The 18,852-nt window shown below is 37.0% G+C and overlaps 1 protein-coding gene across 2 annotated transcripts in view; it reads left to right on the plus strand.

Moving 5' to 3' along the window:
• The first annotated feature begins 233 nt into the window (after window positions 1-233).
• gw (trinucleotide repeat containing adaptor 6-like gawky) overlaps window positions 234-18,852 on the plus strand; it is a 101,322-nt gene continuing 82,703 nt past the window's right edge. The window contains exon 1 of one of the 2 annotated variants that reach the window (XM_065355264.1): window positions 234-371. The gene's annotated coding sequence lies outside the window, so the exon portion shown is untranslated. The remainder of the gene's footprint in view (window positions 372-18,852) is intronic. The other variant, XM_065355272.1, reaches the window with a different exon arrangement.

The raw sequence follows: 18,852 nt of genomic DNA on the forward strand, positions 1-18,852 counted from the left end.
ATCAAAATTTTCATTGATTCAATTGATTGATTCAGAAAATTTTTAATTTTTCAATTTCAATAAAATTTTAATTATTTTTAAATTTCCAGTTTCGTGATACACCGTAATTCCGCTTGGAACGCTAGTTGCAAATCCTCGAACTCGAACACGTTTTACTCAAATTTTTCTGGCATCGTAAAAACACGAAGGCTTTTTTTCCGCATACCAGAAATTTGGCAACGCAACAAAACGTTATTTACAATGTTATTATGGAATCAAAAATTCAAGATGAAATGGCGATATTCTCAACTTTGTGTTTAAGTGTTATGAGTTTTTGTTTGCTTAAATAATGTGTGAAATATTCAGATTTGTGGCTTAAGACTGATTTGCAGGTAATTAACTCGTTTTACTTTCTAAATAAATCAACTCCCGTAAGTTTACAGGTAGTTTGATCGTTTTATTTGCATTGCCATGGTCCACTTTGATAACCTACATGCTTCGCTCATATCACGTTTGAATTTTATCATATTTCCTTATAATAAGCTATTACATTACTTTCATCATATTTCATTTTATCATTACATTAGGTAAATTATTATAAATGTGTCGCGTTGCTTCGTATTCAAATATCCAGACACCGTAGCTGAGAATCGTTCCCTTATTCGAAATGTTCATATCGTGTATTTCGAGCTGAAAGAGAAGAGAGATTTGAAGCTGTTATCTGTTCACTGTTGAGGTTACTACTCGATTCGACGAAAGACAAATTTCACACAACTCGTGTAATAATTTTCGATCCTATTCGAACCGAGAGAAGTGGATTTTGAAAGTGGTATTGTTTTTGTGTAATTCATTTTGATAAAAATAAATCGATGTGACGTGACTCGAATCGAGTTTTTCGTAACAGTACGTGAATTGTGTTAGTAATTTTTGGTTACTCTAATCTAGGTCGTTTTTTTTTTCACCCTGCTGCAGATCTTTTTTTCACGTTATCAATCGGTGTATATTTTCTGTATTCGGATGTACCTACACATTATGGAAGAATGTCTCATTTCAAGCGAGTACTTTATTCTGAACGTCTGACTGAATTGAATGGATGATGATGGAAGTGGTGGAGAGTGGAGCGCGTTCATCTTACCTCGAATATACTCGATAGGCCGTTGAACTCGAAGCGAAGTTACCTTGCACGGTTCGCATTAAAGCGCGTTCCGTTTCACGCTTTTTTAATACAAAACCACCGCGTACCTCGCGATCTGAGTCTGCTGAACTTCGCCTGTATGTCGTATGTATTTTCCATAACGATAGTTTTCCTTTTCCTTCGATTTGGACCATTGGATTACCATATACGCGGAGCACACAGGATGAGATTTGGTAATTACGAGCAGCTTAAATATTCTCGATCAATTTATCGTGAATTATATGATAGGATACCGGGGGTAGGGGAAATCTTGAAATAGATCTAAGATTTAGGTTAGAAGTAAAAAAACCAGTTTAGCTACGTTGCCAATTCTATCTCCTATAAAAATAAAACAAGCACCGGAGAGGTAAAGGTAAAAATTCACTATATGTAGGTAAATTATACACACAGAGAGATACTATACTCTTGTATGTACGTAGTGTACGGAATAATCAAACGATAGTAATATAGTGGGAGATGGCGGTTATGAACGATTTTCACGTAAACCAGTAATTGGCGGGACTGCATTCCATAATCTCGAACCGGTTCATATATTATACGTACCAGAGAGCTAGATAGATTTACGAAATGCATCTTCTCATCTCGTACTCCTCGAGTATACCTAGTTACTGTTCGAAAACCCCTAAACCCGGAAACTTACATATATATCCAGTTTGGTTCAAAAAACCATCCAAATTGATAACCGATTTACAATGGTTGGAGAAAAAAAACCTTCATTCATTGTTGATTGTCAACGAAATGCAACGTTGACATCAATCAAACGATAAAACCTTGTCTGATCTTCGAGTTCATGAACCTCGATTACTCGTAATGTATTTTATGGGTGTTCAATTTTTCATCCAAATGCAACCGAGTTCTTCTGAATTTTTATTTAAAAATCGTTCGAAAGATCGTCGATTAATTCTATGTACGAATCGTGTCCCTTATGGTGGGATTCTTTTCTCAATGCAGCTATGTTATTCAATACGATTGCCCAATATGGTAGTGTTTTTATTCAACTCACTACTCGGTATCGTAGAGCTCGTACGTACGAATATCGTCCATCTTCGTAGTATGTTTTCATCGTAAAAGTTGAGTAAAAAAAAAAATCGATTATCGATGTATCCTTTTCTAATCTTTAGAAGAACAGGTGAATAGGTCTTTGACTCGAATCGACTGGAGCTTATACTACGTTGAATTGCAACGAGAACATGGGCTAATGTTTATTGTTTGGCTACGGAATGGAATGGAATGGTTGGGGGAAAAATGGTCATATTTGTCATATTATCCAGCAACTACCTTGAGGAGAATGTGAACTATGTGGGTCACACAAACTGCCGCAAGTCGACTACCTATTCATTCATGTTTCGTACCCGACAGAGAGCACAGACCGGAGACGAGCTGGTATTTGAATATTGGAAAATTACGAGCGTGTTCGGAAACCGTATTGAAGACTATGAAAATAGGTGAGAGGGGGGGGGCTGGGGAGAAGTATACCGATGTATTGAATTTTCGTACTGAAAAAGGTGCTAAAGAATATTGATCTGGTATTATTTTTGACCTCAATTCGAGGTGTCCAGTTCTTGAAAAAATCAGAAAAAGTCTAGAAATATCTTTCTGGATAAATCAGGGGAACGTCTGATGATTTTGAAATTTTCATTTGAAATTCAATTTGGTTTCTCGATGCATAAAAAAATATTCAAACGAAATTTAAAGAAGGCCAAAAACGACGATTTTTGGTCTTTAAAAATTTTTTCATGGAGCTCATTCATATTGAAAGAAGGCACAGCGTTCGAAAAAAAACGTCATTTTTGATCATTGAAAAATTCATGAAATCAGCCTAATCGAATTTTAGAGCTCGTTCTGAAAAATTGTAACCCATGCCCTAGTCATTGCGAAGTAGGAGGGGTGAGGGTAAGAATCTCCTTTGGGAGTTTCAATTTCGCCCAGTTGGAACTCCTCTGGACCTTTTTTTCTGGGTGTTTTTGGGTTGAAAGGGGAAGGAGGGGGAGGGGGGGTCATCATACAGTGAGAAAAGGCAAAAAATATGTCTTTGAAAATTTTATTAAAATCTCGATTTATGATGACATGATGAGAAATCAACTTTATTCGACCCATAAGATCGAAGTATGACTTGAAATGAAACTACATAAATGTAATAATTAAACCTTTGTTCCAAAAGGGGAGGGGGAGGGAATTTTGACACCAGTTCAAATAACAACTAATGTCATGTGACATATGGTTTGCTAGGTTTTTGAGGATGCTGAGCCCGAATATCAACTTGGTTTTTTGATCTGACCCTTCCAACCCCCACCATGGATACCCCCATTCGGTCGTGAAAGTGAAATAAAATAATGATGCAGTGTGACATATCGTTTGCTTGGTTCTAAATGATGCTGATTCGGAATATCAACTTGGTTTTTTGATCTGGCCCTTCCTACCCCCACCGTAGACACCCCTGTCAGTCGTGAAACGGTGAAAGTGAAAAAAACTGATGATGCCGTGTGACATATCGTTTGTTTGGTTCTAAATGATGCTGAGTCCGAATATCAACTTAGTTTTTTGATCTGACCCTACTACCCCCCCCCTCCCCAATGAACACCCCCTACTCGGTCGTGAAAGTGAGAAAAATAATGATGCTGTGTGACATATCGTTTGCTTGGTTCTAAACAATGCTGAGTCCGAATATATCGCACCTGGGGAGTAATAAGGTCACATCTCAAAAAAAATTGATTTTGATGTTTTTGCATTTTTGGGGTTTGTATGACCCCCCTCAACCAAAAATTACACTTTGAGTTGGGTACATTATCTAGATCTTGTAAAAAATGCAAATTGCCTAACTCAAAATCTCAACAACATTGCAAGTTGTTTGGAGTTATAAGGGTACATCTCAAAAAACTCCACCTTTTTTCAGCAAATTTCGTACATACAAAGTGTTAACAAATAGTTTTGATTGTTTTGAATGTTTGTCAGTTAGAAATAGTCACAAGGAGTGCATTTTTTATTGGTTTGTACCAAATGGAAAATTTTTTTTAAATTGATCACTTTTCAGGAAAATGAATTTGCACATATAATGAAATTTTAGTTTTTTGAGAAAAACTCAAAAACTAAGCACTCTAGAAAAAAACTAACGACATTATGTCGATTGGAAATTTAATTCTCTACAACTTTGTTTTCATGAAATTTTTTTTGGACGCTTCCTTTCGCCTCCACATCAACTTTAATGAAAGGTTATAACTCAAAATGTTTTCCAAACATTGAAATATTTCCTCTTCAAGATTTTATTTTTCAAAGTGTTCTTATGCTAAACGAAGGTAGGATACCAGATCTTTAAAATGAGGTGCTATTCATTCCTCACAATCAATTATAAGTTGATAAAAATAATGAATCAAATTTAAAAAAAAAAGAAAATCACTCTCCTGTAAAATTTCACTTATTTGAGATGTGACCTTATTACTCCCGAGGTGCGATATGAACTCGGTTTTTTGATCTGACCCCTCCTACCCCCCCCCCCCCCTCCCAAATGGACACCCCCTACTCGGTCGTGAAAGTGAAAAAAATAACGATGCCGTGTGACATATCGTTTGCTTGGTTCTGAATGATGCTGAGTCCGAATATCAACTCGGTTTTTTGATCTGACCCTTCCTACCTCCCCCCCTCCCAAATGGACACCCCCTACTCGGTCGTGAAAGTGAAAAAAATAACGATGCTGTGTGACATATCGTTTGCTTGGTTCTAAACGATGCTGAGTCCGAATATATGAACTCGGTTTTTTGATCTGACCCTTCCTACCTCCCCCCCCCCCAAAAGGACACCCCCTACTCGGTCATGAAAGTGAAAAAAATAATGATGCTGTGTGACATCGTTTGCTTAGTTCTAAACGATGCTGAGTCCGAATATCATCTCGGTTTTTTGATGTGACCCTTTTAACCCACCCCTCCCCCCAATGAACACCCTCTACTCGGTCGTGAAAGTGAAAAAAATAATGAAGAACGATGATACCATGTGACAATGTGACATATCGTTTGGTAAGTTGTTTTAGAGTGCTCAGTTCGAATATCTGTCTAGTTTTTTTATTCAATCCTCCCAACGTAGTTAGCAGATGAGAACTAAGAACAGATTTTTAAAATTTTGGAAAATCTCAGTCATTTCCCTTGCCTTCCTGAGTCAATCAATATGGGCGACAGATGTTTTCACCATATCCAGATTATCCATTTCAATTCTATAGTCGAAGCACTCTCAAATCATTTCATATTTTAAAAAAGTTTGAAACCATAAGTCCCTTGTAACAATATGTACTAATTAATTAAGATGGAGCATTTACCACCCTCTCCCTTCTTTCCCAGCTGCCCTCCTCAATTTATCTCAACATCCTGAGCATAAAATTATATCCAAATTCACTTTTTTAGTCGACAAATTTTTTTGAAATGAAGAATGAAACAATTGGGAGGGGGGAGGGGAGGTTCAATTCGTACTTTGAAAATGAGAACCTCAACCACCTCCCCTCTATGTCGATTTTTGCTTCATAACCACCCTAGAAAAAAAAGGTTTTCGATTAATTTTTCGCCCCCCCCCTCCTTCTCCTCCTCTCCCCCACCATTTTGTGTGAATCCAGGGCCTATAAATTGGTAAACATTGATAAGGTATGTCGAGGTATTTTTCAAAAGCTGACATTGAAACGGAGTATCCGGTTTTTTGGATAATTAGGAGTGTCTCAAGTCGATTTTCGTCTTTCTGGAGAAGTAGAAGAAATGTCAACGAATTTTGTGATTTTCATTCCAAATTTGGTTTAAGTTCGAAAAGAGTCAATTTTGATCCATCCAACTTGAAAATTCGTGTGAGAAAAACATAAATAAATTTGGGAAAGAGGTGATGCGCTCCAAAATTTTTGGAATAATTAAAAATGAACCCAATTGAGAAATTTGTGCATTTCTGAATTGAAGGCATTAAATTATAATTAAGTACATCAGACTTGATATCTCGAATTTTTGTAACATCTTGATCAAAAAAGAACAAATTTACAATTTCTCAAATTTTGAAACATTTACTCTCCCCCCCCCCCTTCTCGTCTTCCTCTCTTTTTCTCTCCTGATTCTCCTTGGGTGTCAAAGGTCCCTACTGGCTTCATATTATCCATGTTCGTATAAAAAATTTGTCAAATTTAATAAATTTTCTATTTTTTTTTTTTTTTTCTAATTCTGGTGCAAGATACTTAGTTATTTTTTATAAATGGTTTCGTGAGTTCTAAATTATATTTTGTCGATAGAACTTTTTGACTGGCGCTGTTTGATTTTGAACCAAACCAAGATAGATCGATCGAAAGAGCATGTCCTGAAACCCACGTTACCAAAATTTTAGATAATGAAGTTCATTTTTGGATTTTTGGCAACTTTTTCTATTGATTGATTAAAAAATTCAAAAAAGCTGGTTTCATGATGTTTTTTCAAAAGCAACATGATCATGAGCGTTTATTTTTAAATTTTTTAAATTTCAGAAATTCGCCATAAAGTTGAAAGAAAAATAACTGCAATTAAATCATCAATTCTTTTCCTCATAGCGAAGAGAGAATTTCAAAAATTGACATTTTAATCCTGAAAAGGGGTCAAGTAGGGTTAGAAGCTTGACATTAACCTGGGGTCACCCACTGCCAAATCCAACCAACCCCCTTCTCCTCCTCCATCCAATAAAAAAACGAATGTTGGGCAATTTCTCGTCATAATGCTCAACAATCCGACATTTGAATGTAATTCCTTGAGACTTATGCAACTTGGAGGTAATCTGTTTGTGACGTTTTAAAACTACTTGAGAATAATTTCAAAAATATCAGCCAAAAATGTCAGAATTTCAAAGTTTAGCTCAATTTTAGAACGCTCAGTTGTCAAAAGTTTGCCCCCAATTTTAGAGCTATGATTTGGAAATTGGAAAAAAAAGTCCAGGAAGCATACACGTTACAATGTTTACAATCACTGAGAACCTTTCATAATTGGTTTCGAAAAACCATGAAGAGGAGGGAGGGGGGGGGGGGTTACGAAGCCCCAAAATTTTGGTCAAAATATTAAAAATATCAGGTATCGTGTGACATATCGTTTCATATGTTTTCGACAGTGCTGAAATTTTTTTGATTTAACCCTTCCAATGCCTCCATTGCTCCCCCCCCCCCCCCATTGCCTGAAAATTGAAAAACTCGTATAATATATGGTTTGTTAGGTTTTTAAGAATTCATTTTTTCGATCCGATGCCTCCAACCTCCAACGACCCTCCTGGACTCCAAGTCACGAAATCTAAAACTCCGGGGGAGGGGGCTGCAGCAGATGACGTATTCTGCGAAACCAAGCGAGATCTGCTGGTCAAAGGTGGTTTTTTAATACTCGTATGTTTGCTGGTTGATTGTGCTTTCGCCACTTGGAGCTCTAAGTTGTTCAAGATTCGCGACGAATCCAGAGAGCGTCACACTGATACATGGGAGAAGAGAGCTTTAAGCTTTTACACTGCGCAAGCGTGTTTCTATAAGCGTGGCAAAGTACATACAAAGGGAGAACGCAAAAACGTCAAGAATCTTGTATCATAAGTGTAGGTACGTTTTGTTGTATACGAGCGAGCAAAGAACGTGAAAAAAAAAATTGGGACGACGAAAAGTACACAGTACGTGAACGTGAGTATACATAGCTCAAAAAAAAAAAAAGAAAGCGCAGAGGAGAACAACGAAAAACTAAACAAAATAACCGAATAGCTTCGCTAGGTGGTATGGTGTTCTCGTCGCTGTAAAAGCTGTACTCGTCGTATACCTACAGAGAGGAAAAAGAGGGGCAAACTGAGCGAACCAGCGGCGTTAAAATGTAATATGAAAAGACGTGCCGAAGAAGAAAGAGCGAGAAAAACAAAATCGATCGATTTTATTCATTGCGTTGACCTTCAAAAGTTTGACACCGTATGTATTCTGTCTTTTGGTCGGTCGTCGTCGTCGTCATCGTCGATGTAATATATGCTTCTTTTTCTCATACCGTAATCATACCGTCGAAAGCAAACGCCCGGCTTGGCCTGGCCTGGCCCGGTCCGGTCCGGCTGTGCGGGCTATAAACCTGAACCACCAAGCCCCGAATAATGGTGCGGCGCCCCAATCTAGTCCATCCGCTGTGTACTGTGTACTACTGGGCGAAACTCTCTAAAGCTCTACAAATGACGGAGCAGAGCTTGATGAAGAGCTGGGGGGGGAGGGGTGCGGCGGCCAGAACCGAGATCCTTGTAACCCGTATTTTCACGAATATACGTACGTAGAAGCAGCGAGGCGAACACTTTTGAGGCTGGATGTCGACGACGACGACGACGACGTACTCGTAGGTGCAGAGTGGGTTGTGTGAGGTGTGAGGTGCGCCGTCGCCATCGTAATTTCCAACAGACGCTTGCAGTTATACAGTCGCACTCGCAGGGCGAACCATATCCAAGAAGAGTTGGCAGAAGAAAAACCGACAGGAGGAGTGATAGGCAGGTGCCCTACCTGCGAACTATACTCGTATAGTGTGGCGAGGCAAAGGGCAACTTTTTGAATTTTTTAAACGCTCCGTGCATCGTTCAGACACCGTTGCATGTGTTGAAAGCTGCGCTGCGTTTCACCCAACCGTGTTAGAGGGTTAAATGAGTTGGCCGTTTTGTCCAATGATGTCCATCGATGTCGTGTCTGGTTTAATTTTTTCACTTTTTATCGTAGGGTTTACCCAGCTTTCTCCCTCCCCTCTCTTTTGTTGGCGGTTTACTTGGGCAGTGGACTATTGTAGTGTGTCAATTGATTGTTGTACGAGAGTTGGGGGGGTGGAGAAGGGGTAGTTGAGTTTCATCATCGCTGTGAGGCCTTCTTTGGTTTTTTTCTTATATCTTGTACATAAGTCTGAAATCGGGAGCACCCGCCCCCTTCCAACCACCATATCTAGGTCAGCAACTATACTTAATTTGAGCATTCCTGAAGAATTTGTAGTCGGGTGGCCCGTATAAGGATCAATTGCACCTCGCTGCCGATCCTCCGGGACAACTTTTTTCTTAAAGGGAGAGTCCTAAGGAACATTTCTAGCCTTTGTACTCAAAAAAAAAAAAATTGGCCCTTACAAAATGGCGGTCATTTTGATTGACAGGTCAGCCGAAATCGCAGATTTTGCGTTCCAACATAGGACTAGCTTGAAATTTTTCAAACAGTACACAAGTATATCGAAAGAGGAGGTAAAAATTCATCACCTGTCAACATTTCAAGTGCTAAAACGCCTTTTTCGATTTTTGGTGAATTTCCAAAAATCGAATTTTGGCCAAAATGTGAGGAAAAAAAATCAAAATTTTACCAAATTGATCTAGACAGCTGAAATTTAGGATATACCCTATTTTCGACATGCCAAAACGATTGGAAACTGTTTCAAACCGTTTTGAGCAGTTCTGCAGCCTCCAGCAGATTTTTGAAACTCGACGAAATTCCCACAAAATGTTATCAAATGGAGTTGGAAAGCCGAAATTAATTCTGCAAACTAATTTCAATACGCTATGAAGTCGACTGCAGGTAAATTTTAGGTCGTTTTGCAGCCTCCAGCACATTTTTGAAACTTGAAATTTTCCCAAAATTTCATCGAATGGAGATGGAAAGCTGAAATTGACTATGCACTCCAACTTTAACACCCTCTGAAGACGACTTCAGGTGGGTTCAAGTCATTTTGGAGCCTCCAGCGACTTTTTGAAAATTACTGGAGCCTCCGTCCAGTAGATTTTTGAAACTTCAAATTCCCACAAAATTACACCAAATGTGAAATGGAGCAGGAAAGCCGAAATTGATTCTGCAGACTAATTTCAATACGCTATGAAGTCAACTGCAGGTAAATTTTAAGTTGTTTTGGAGCCTCCAGCGATTTTTTGAAAATTACTGGAGCTTCCAGCAGATTTTTGAAACTTGAAATTTTCCCAAAATTTCATCAAATGGAGATGGAAAGCGGAAATTAACTATGCATTCCAATTTCAACACCCTCTGAAGACGACTTTAGGTGGGTTCAAGTCATTTTGGAGCTTCCAGCGATTTTTTGAAAATTACTGGAGCCTCCAGTAGATTTTTGAAACTTCAAATTTCCCAAAATTTCTTCCAATGAAGTTGGAAAGCCGAAATTAATTCTTCAAACTAATTTCAATTCGCTACGAAGTCGACTTCAGGTAGATTCAAGTCATTTTGAAACCTCCAGCGATTTTTTGAAAATTACTGGAGCCTCCAGCAGATTTTTTAAACTTGAAATTTCCCCAAAATTTCATCAAATGGAGATGGAAAGCTGAAATTGACTATGCACTACATTTTAACACCCTCTGAAGACGACTGCAGGTGGGTTCAAGTCATTTTGGAGCCTCAAGCGACTTTTTGAAAATTACTGGAGCCTCCAGCAGATTTTTGAAACTTGAAATTTTCCCCAAAATTTCATTAAATGAGGTTAGCAAGCCGAAATTTACTCTGCAAACTAATTTCAATACAATATGAAGTCGACTGCATGGTGGTTTCAAGTGGTTTTGAAGCTTCCAGCTACTTTTCCTATAAACGCCATGAAACCTTTCAAAAAGTCACTGGAGGCTTCTAAATTACGTATTGAGTAAGAACTCGCCACTGTTTCTAAAATGTTGGATTTTGTGCTCTGAAAATATCAAATTTTGATGAAAAATAAGCTTTCTAAAATTCGTTAATGATCGTGAGTCGGATGAAAATTAATTTTTCCAAATCTTGGGCTGGTTTTTTAAAAAAATGAAAAATTTTGATGATAATTAAAATAACAAAAAAAAAAAAAAAACAGAATCATTACTTTTTTGGATGTTTTGTCAAAAAAAGTAGGAATTTTGTGGCCATTTTGAAGAGAAAGAAGACTTTTTGACAATTTTCACAAAAAATAAAACCTAAATCAATAATTTTTTGAAAATTCCGGCAAAAAACAGAGCTTCTTAGATTTTAAGAGATGTTCAGATTTTTTAAAAATATTAACGAAAAATATACCTTTCATTCTGACAATTTTAACCAGAAAAGATAGTCGGGGGCCCGCACAAGGATCAATTGCACCCCACCTGCCGATCCTCTGGGACAACTTAAAGGGGGAGTCTTAAGGAACACTTCTAGCCCTTGTCCTCAAAAAAAAAATCGCCCTACTCACAAAATGGCGGTCAATTTGATTTGCAGGTCAGCCAAAATCACAGATTTCGCGTTCCAACATAGGACTTGCACGAAATTTTTTGAATCTTACAAAGGTAGATCGAAAGAGCAGGCCAAATCTATCATCTGACAAAATTTCAAGTGCTAAAGTGCATTTTTCGATTTTTGGCGAATTTTTGAAAATCGAATTTAGGTCAAAAATTAGGGATAAAATCAAAATTTTACCAAATTGACCTAGAAAGCTGAAATTTGGGATATACCCTAGTTTCGACATGACACATTGATTTTAAACTGTTTCAGACCGATTAGAGTAGTTCTGGAGCCTCCAGCAGATTTTTGAAGTTCGAAATTTCCACAAAATTTCATCAAAAAATGGAGTTGGAAAGACGAAATTTATTCTGCAAACTAATTTCAATACGCTACAAAGTCGACTGCAGGTGGTGTCTAGTCATTTTGGGGTCTCCAGCGACTTTTTGAAAATTAATGGAGCCTCCAGTAGATTTATGAAAATTGAAATTTTCAAAAAAGTTCATCAAATTGAAATGAAAAGTGAAAATTTACTCTGCACTCCAATTTTAGCACTCTCTGAAGACGACTTCTAGTGGGTTCAAGTCATTTTGGAGCCTCCAGCGACGTTTTGAAAATTCCTGGAGTCTCCAGCAGATTTTTTAAACTTGAAATTTCCACAACATTTCATCAAATGGAGTTGGAAAGACGAAATTTACACTGCAAACTAAATTTCAATACGCTACGAAGTCGACTGCAGGTGCGTTTCAAGTCGTTTTGGATCTCCAGCGACTTTTTGAAAATTAATGGAGCCTCCAGTAGATTTCTGAAAATTGAAATTTTCAAAAAGTTCTCAAATGGAAATAAAAAGCGAAAATTTACTCTGCACTCCAATTTTAGCACTCTTTGAAGACGACTTCAAGTGGGTTCAAGTCATTTTGGAGCCTCCAGCGACGTTTTGAAAATTCCTGGAGTCTCCAGCAGATTTTTGAAACTTGAAATTTTGTCAGATTTTACCGAAACTTATTACTTTTTGGATAATTTTCGGCGAGTTTAATTTTTTTTTTGACGTTTTTCATCATTCTCTACGTTCTAACCAGTTTTCAACACTTATTCATACATTTTTGGCAAATTTAAACTCTTCATTTCCTAGTCGTTTAGAGGATTTTTTGAAGCTTTCGCTTGTGTTTAGAAGGAATTTCAACAGTGTTTCACCCATTTCATTATTGCTCACCGAAATTTCATCAATTTTTGGCAATTTTCAATGATTTGAAAATTTTACTCGTGTTTTTAAGTCATTTAAGTAATGTTTTATGCAATTTTTCGTTCATTTTGCAAATGGTCCAATCGATATCAAAATTGAAGAATTTTAATAATGGATAATATTTTGAAGAACGTTGCACTACGCAGACTAAAAAAAAACTGTCACTGGCAGAGAAAACTGAAAAAATCAGAATAAAAATCAACTTGATCCAAGGAACGTATCAAGAGTGACGTGATGGCGAAATTCAAATTTAAAACTGTTGGAACGTTGATTTTAAAGAGTGTCTAGTTACGCCTTCGGCGGCATTAGTTTTTCAAATTATGTACTGTAGTGACTAGTTTGAAGTTTTTGAAAGTTTTCAACAAGTTCCTAAACGCCGAAGTCCGCCGGCGATATTTTTTCTGGGCGCACTTCGAAAGCTAGAAAATTAAATCAAAAGATAGAAGACGATATTCTCATGATACTTGAAAGCAGTAAGAGAAACGCTGAGTTTTGGACGGTGCAGAGACGTTCTGCAATGAGCCAAATCTGCATTCGGTTATCGTATTATCGCACATTCAGACAATGCAGCTTTGATAGCTTTCGCCAGACGCGTCAAAATAACGAATCTGTGTCTGAGTGTTTTTTCTCTTCGCCTCCCAAACCTAATAACGTGAGAGATGAGGTATTGCGGACTTTGTTTTTTGGCAGCGGAACCTCGACGCGAATACCCAATTTTCTCGCAGCCAGGGCAAAAAAAAAAAAAACGGTCAACTTTGACGTTCAAATAGTACAACACACGCAAATTATAACAAGTATATACGCAGAATAAATGAAGCAGCTGCCCATGCCCCTGTAGGAGGTACAGACGGAGGCGACCGCCAGTCGCCATTTTCTCTCTCAGTTTCGTGACATTTCGCACCGCGCTGCATCGCACACTCGCGCGCGCGAATCGAGGACGACGACTACGACGTGAAAGCTCGTAAGGGTGAGAAATCGGGTACAGCGGGTGGGAGGGGAGGGGGAGGGTGAAGAGTTGCGTTGCGTCGTCCGTGGGTATAAAGGAGTGAAGAGATGTTTGTTTTGGTTAAAAACTGAAACAGGGTTGATGAAATCGATAGAGAACGAGAACGTGGTGTTTTACCAATGTGCCCTACCGTACGTATATCATACCACCTTACACAGGGTATAGCTACAAAGCTCAAAAGCAGCCAACAACGCCAACCACTCTGCACTGGACAAAGTTTGGCTGACGCTGATCTGCTGTGCTGTGCGATGTATTATTCGTACGTGCATTTTTTTTCTAAGCTTTCGCGCGGCGTCCGCGTCCTTCGGCGTTATCTCCTGCCCTCTTGTTATATGTACCTGTGCCTGGATTTGGCTCATTCGACGAGGTCGCCGAAGGGGGAAAAGCACTTGTAGACTCGTTGGTCTTTTTCCGTGATCGACGGCAGTTATTTCAAGTTGAGAAGGGTTATTTTCAGAGTCGATTGTGTGCTGATTAGAGAGCTTTTGCGAATGCCAGACACGAAGATTTATTGCGCATGATGGATATACTTAACTCGCAATACTTATGGCTCGAGTGTGACTGTTCGTAGGCGTAGAATGAGCATTTGCTAAATTAGTTCTGAAAAAATTCCCGTCGAGAGGATGTGAAGTATAGCAGAAGGCGTAGGTATTTCATCGTTCAGTCAATAATGACCCATCATCCTTTGTTAGCCAAAGATTGGCCATTTTACTGTAGAAAAAATTCTATTCGAAGGTTTCATTGGTAATTGTTTCAAAAAAAAAGATCTCTTTTCGTTGAAATCCACCGTTCCCCACACCCTCCTTCTGAAGCTTTTTGGGACCGCTCCAGCCCCCCCAAGTTATCCATTATTTTTGGCAAGTCTTATTGCCTATGACTTTCCAGGTTTTCCAGACCAATTTTCCCAATTTTCTAAACTTACCCCATACTTTAATATTCAAGAAGTTCAGGGGAGAGGGGTCCGGGTATTTTTTTCATAAGTTTCTCTTTGAACTGGACACTTTTTGAGATATAAAAAACAGCTGAACTTTGATTATTAACTTCTTTCAATTATTTAAAAAAAAAAATTCAGCATACAAACAGTGCTGTCGCGCTCCAATTTTTTTTTGTTGTGAGGGGGGGGGGGTGAATTGGGTACAGAAATGACGAATGAAAAACTGTTATATTCCTCAAGTTTTAATAAAATAAAATTCGAAAATTCAAGTTTTCAAAATTTAATTTGATACTTAAATTCAACATAGAAATTTACAAAATTTTGGATAAAAAGTAATAAAATCCAATTTTATAAAAATCTGATTTTACGGTTAAATTTGGAAAATGTTTGAATCGTTATTTACACAAAATACAAAAATTTGAAATTAAGTTTAGGCGACGTAAGGAGAAACTCAATACAGGAGGCTCTTGATTATCCGACTCCGAATTATCCGACTTCCATTTCGCATTATCCGACTCAACAAGGTCGAATAATCCAAAATTTTAAATAAACACCCCAATTTTTGATTTTGAAATGTGTAAAAATATGCACTATTATGTGACGTTTTGTATTCTAACGGTATTATTTTCTTTGAAATCGACTCAATTTACCTTGAAAAATTATAACTTGAGTCTGTATTTAATTTTCAGTCACGTACAAAAGTATAATATTATTTTTGTTTATTCGTGGTTTTTTCAATTCATTGTTCCTATTTTGAGCCAAAACTTGATTTTTTGGATGAAAAATTGTCTTCTCAAGCTTATGCACTTCATTTCTACTCAAAAAATTTCATTTTGAATTATCCGACTTTTTTGGTATCCGGCCACAGAAAATCTCAAGTGCTGTAAATGGATTCGTGAACCAAAAATCGAAATTCTCAAATGGTCTTGTGAAAAATTATAAAATGTGTGATAAAAACATTCATTGACTCAAGAGTAAAAATAATTGACCAATAAATTGATTCGCGAATAAATTCAATAAATCTCTGAAAAAAATTATACAAGGGGCGTCTCAAAAGTAAGTTTTGCTATTTTTTTTTCTCCGGAACTACTGGATCAAACTGGAAGAAATTTGGGGGATATTTAATTTTTGAGTTGCTGGTAACACTGTAATTTTTTCAAGTTTCTATGTTGAAGGGATCGCGTGCAGTAGCTTCTCAAACATTGAGTGATGATTAGAAGCGTCCTTGACTCAAAATACCTTACATGATACGATTATTTAACGTCTATTGAAAAAAATTTGTTTAAAATTCACGAAGAAATGTGTTGAGTGCATGAACCAAACGATGCGTTGATGGTGGAAATATTCCTCGGAGCGCATCACTTATGCTTTGAATGTTGTCAAATGACGTCAGACTGTCGTTGAGGCAACCTTTTCACGTCAAATTGCGAATTTTCTGAGGCGTACGTTCATTTCTGAAGATTTCCTCCATCAATGCACCATTTACACACTCACAACGTTTGGTTTATGCACTCGACACATCTCTTCGTGAATTTGAACCAAATTTTTTTCAATAGACGTTAAATAATCGTATCATGTAAAGTATTTTGAGTCAAGGATGCTTCAAATCATCGCTCAATGTTTGAGAACCTACTGCACGCGATCACTTCAACATAGAGACTTGAAAAATTTACAGCGTTACCAGCAACTCAAAAATTAAATATCCCCAAAATTTCATCCAGTTTGGTACAGTAGTTCCGGAGAAAAAAAATAGCGAAACTTACTTTTGAAACGCCCCTCTTACCTACTTGAAAATTCAATAAGTAAGTAAGAACTTGAAAAATTCAGTAGTGGAGAAACAAACCGTTAAGCAGAACTCGAAGTATCTATTTTGGTAGTCCGAAAACAACTGAAAGTTTGTAAACTCACCCTAATTGTATGTATAGATAATAAAATTTGGTTCATTTTTGAGAGGGAGGGCTTCAAATTGGGCAAATTGGTAAGATAGTTTGATTTAAATTTATTTTGGGAAAGGACCAAAAAGGATGCCCGATTTTGAAATGAGGGTGACATTTATAACATCGTAAAGTTGCAATTTGGAGGGTACCGACACATGACAAATGGAAAAGGGTTATAATTCTGAATAATTAGTAAGTGATAAAAAAGTCGTAAATGTCATGTCAGTGTTTTGAATGTACTTGTGGTTAATTTTAAAGGGGTTTAAAAAGTACTTAGAGCTCATTAGCTCTTGTCCAAATTGTCAATTATGTCAACTTTTTATATGAGAAATATCAATGTTATTCAAATTTTGGTTTTATCATATTGAAAATGATCGCGAGCGTGAGGGTGAAAACGTGAGCCCAGAGCCATAAAAGTTTCGAAGTTTTGACATTTATGAGAACCAAATTATTGTGTGAATGGGGGGGGGGGTGGCTGTGGGAATCAAAGAGCCCACAGCTATAAAATTTTACTGTTTATTAATTGACTCGAAAACCATGGGTAAGTGTTTGATTTTCAATTTACAACGCTTAATGAATTTTGAAAGTGTGAGTAAGTATTTTGATTTAGAGTTATAATTGAGTTAGGGGATGAACGAGTTGGACCAATTAGTGACGTGAAAACTAAAAATGGAGAATCGTATTATTCCAAAATGGTCAAAAGAGCATAACTTTTCCTGGACTTGTGAAAAAGTCATAATTTTGACAGAATTCCTCCCCCCACCCCCCCTCCCCAATTGTCAGAAATGTCTGGTTTCGTTGTCAGAAATGCGATAAGGTCGATTTTTGGCCAAAATTATTAGAAAGTTCCAGTTTTACCTAAAGTTGTCAAATAGTCACATTTTTTGTCAAAATTGTCAAAAAAGTTTTGTTCTTTTGTTAAATATTCTAAAAGGCCCATTTTTGCCAAAACTTCCAAAAAGGGCTATTTTTCGTAATATTTTTAAAAAATCCGAATATCTCTTAAAATTATTAAAATTGCATTTTCAAAAAATTATTAGGTTTTATTTTTTGTAAAAATTGTTAAAACCCATTTTTTTTTTTTGAGAATTTTAATTTTCCAAAATCATCTATTAGGCGCTGTTTTTTTGCTAGAATTCACAAAAAATTACTGTTTTTTTGTCCTTAATATTTTGCTGAAATTGTTGGGAAATTCCTGATTTCTTTCCAAAACTTCCAAAAAGTATTGATTTTTTCCTCAAGTGTCTGAAAAGGTCGAATTTTTTTTCAAAAATTGCCAAATTAGTGACTTTTTTTTGCCAAAATTGTCAAGTACAATTTTTTGCCGTTTGAGCCCTGCTTTCTGTCTATGCGAAATAGAAAAGAAGTCCTGTTCTCAATCTTTTTGCAAAAGTTGCCAACAGGTCTCACTTTTTTTGCCAAAATTGCTAATCAATTTCGGGTTTTTTCCATTTCCCCAATCATACGAATACAGTGTGATTTTCTATTCATTCTCTTCTCAGAATTTTGATTTGTTTTTAATTTAAGGTGTTGAAACCTGCTTCTCCCCAAATTGTATTATTATTATATAGGTAGTGTTGGTCTCTATATTTAAACATTAAAAAAAAATATCCTGCCATTTGAATTTTGAGTCATGCTTCAACAGGTTGTCCTATTTCTCAAGAGATATGTACCTTAGTGGATATCTAATGCATTCGATGGAACCGAAAACTCGTTACAATTTGTTGAAATTATAGGGGTAATTTTTAGATATGTATTTGGGAATTGAGAATTAAATGTTGTCATTTATTCGATCAAAAAAAAAGTGATTTGTATCCCTGCTCTCTTTTTTCCCCTATCATTATTGAAATGGAGGACAGAAGTGTACGATACGCCGCCGCCCCTTGACGTAGTACGTCGTTCGCGTACGTCGTACCTGATCCCAAGGTAATCTACTTTCTTGCGTATTGGGACAGTGGGCGTTCAAGATGTTACCATAATTTGACCAGACCGCGAAGATCGCCTTATGTAATCGATGCTCTCTCCCTTCTCTCCTTCCTTCCTGCAATGTTTGGTTCTCTCATGTATGCGTATCTGGTTCTGCTATGCTTGCCATTCGTCTTTCGAGTATGTACATATTTAAAAAAAAAACCTCCTTATTTGACTTGATGAGAAAAATTATCGAGTATTTTATTATGCTATAAGTTCTGTAGTGAGAAATGTAGGTACGTAAAAGAACTGAGTAACATGATTTTGATGATGTTCGATTTGTATTCTCTTTTTTTTTCATATTTTTTTGGAGTTCATCCTCTCTCAGCTCATCATTTTCTGCACATTTTATTAAATATGTAAGCTGTAAAAAGATATGACAAGCTCCGTAACTAATATGAGGTGTATTTTTTGTTTGTTTGTTTCAGGTGAGTTTT

The sequence above is a fragment of the Planococcus citri genome, chromosome 1 (assembly GCF_950023065.1).
Source record: "Planococcus citri chromosome 1, ihPlaCitr1.1, whole genome shotgun sequence".
Taxonomy (NCBI): Eukaryota; Metazoa; Arthropoda; class Insecta; order Hemiptera; family Pseudococcidae; genus Planococcus; species Planococcus citri.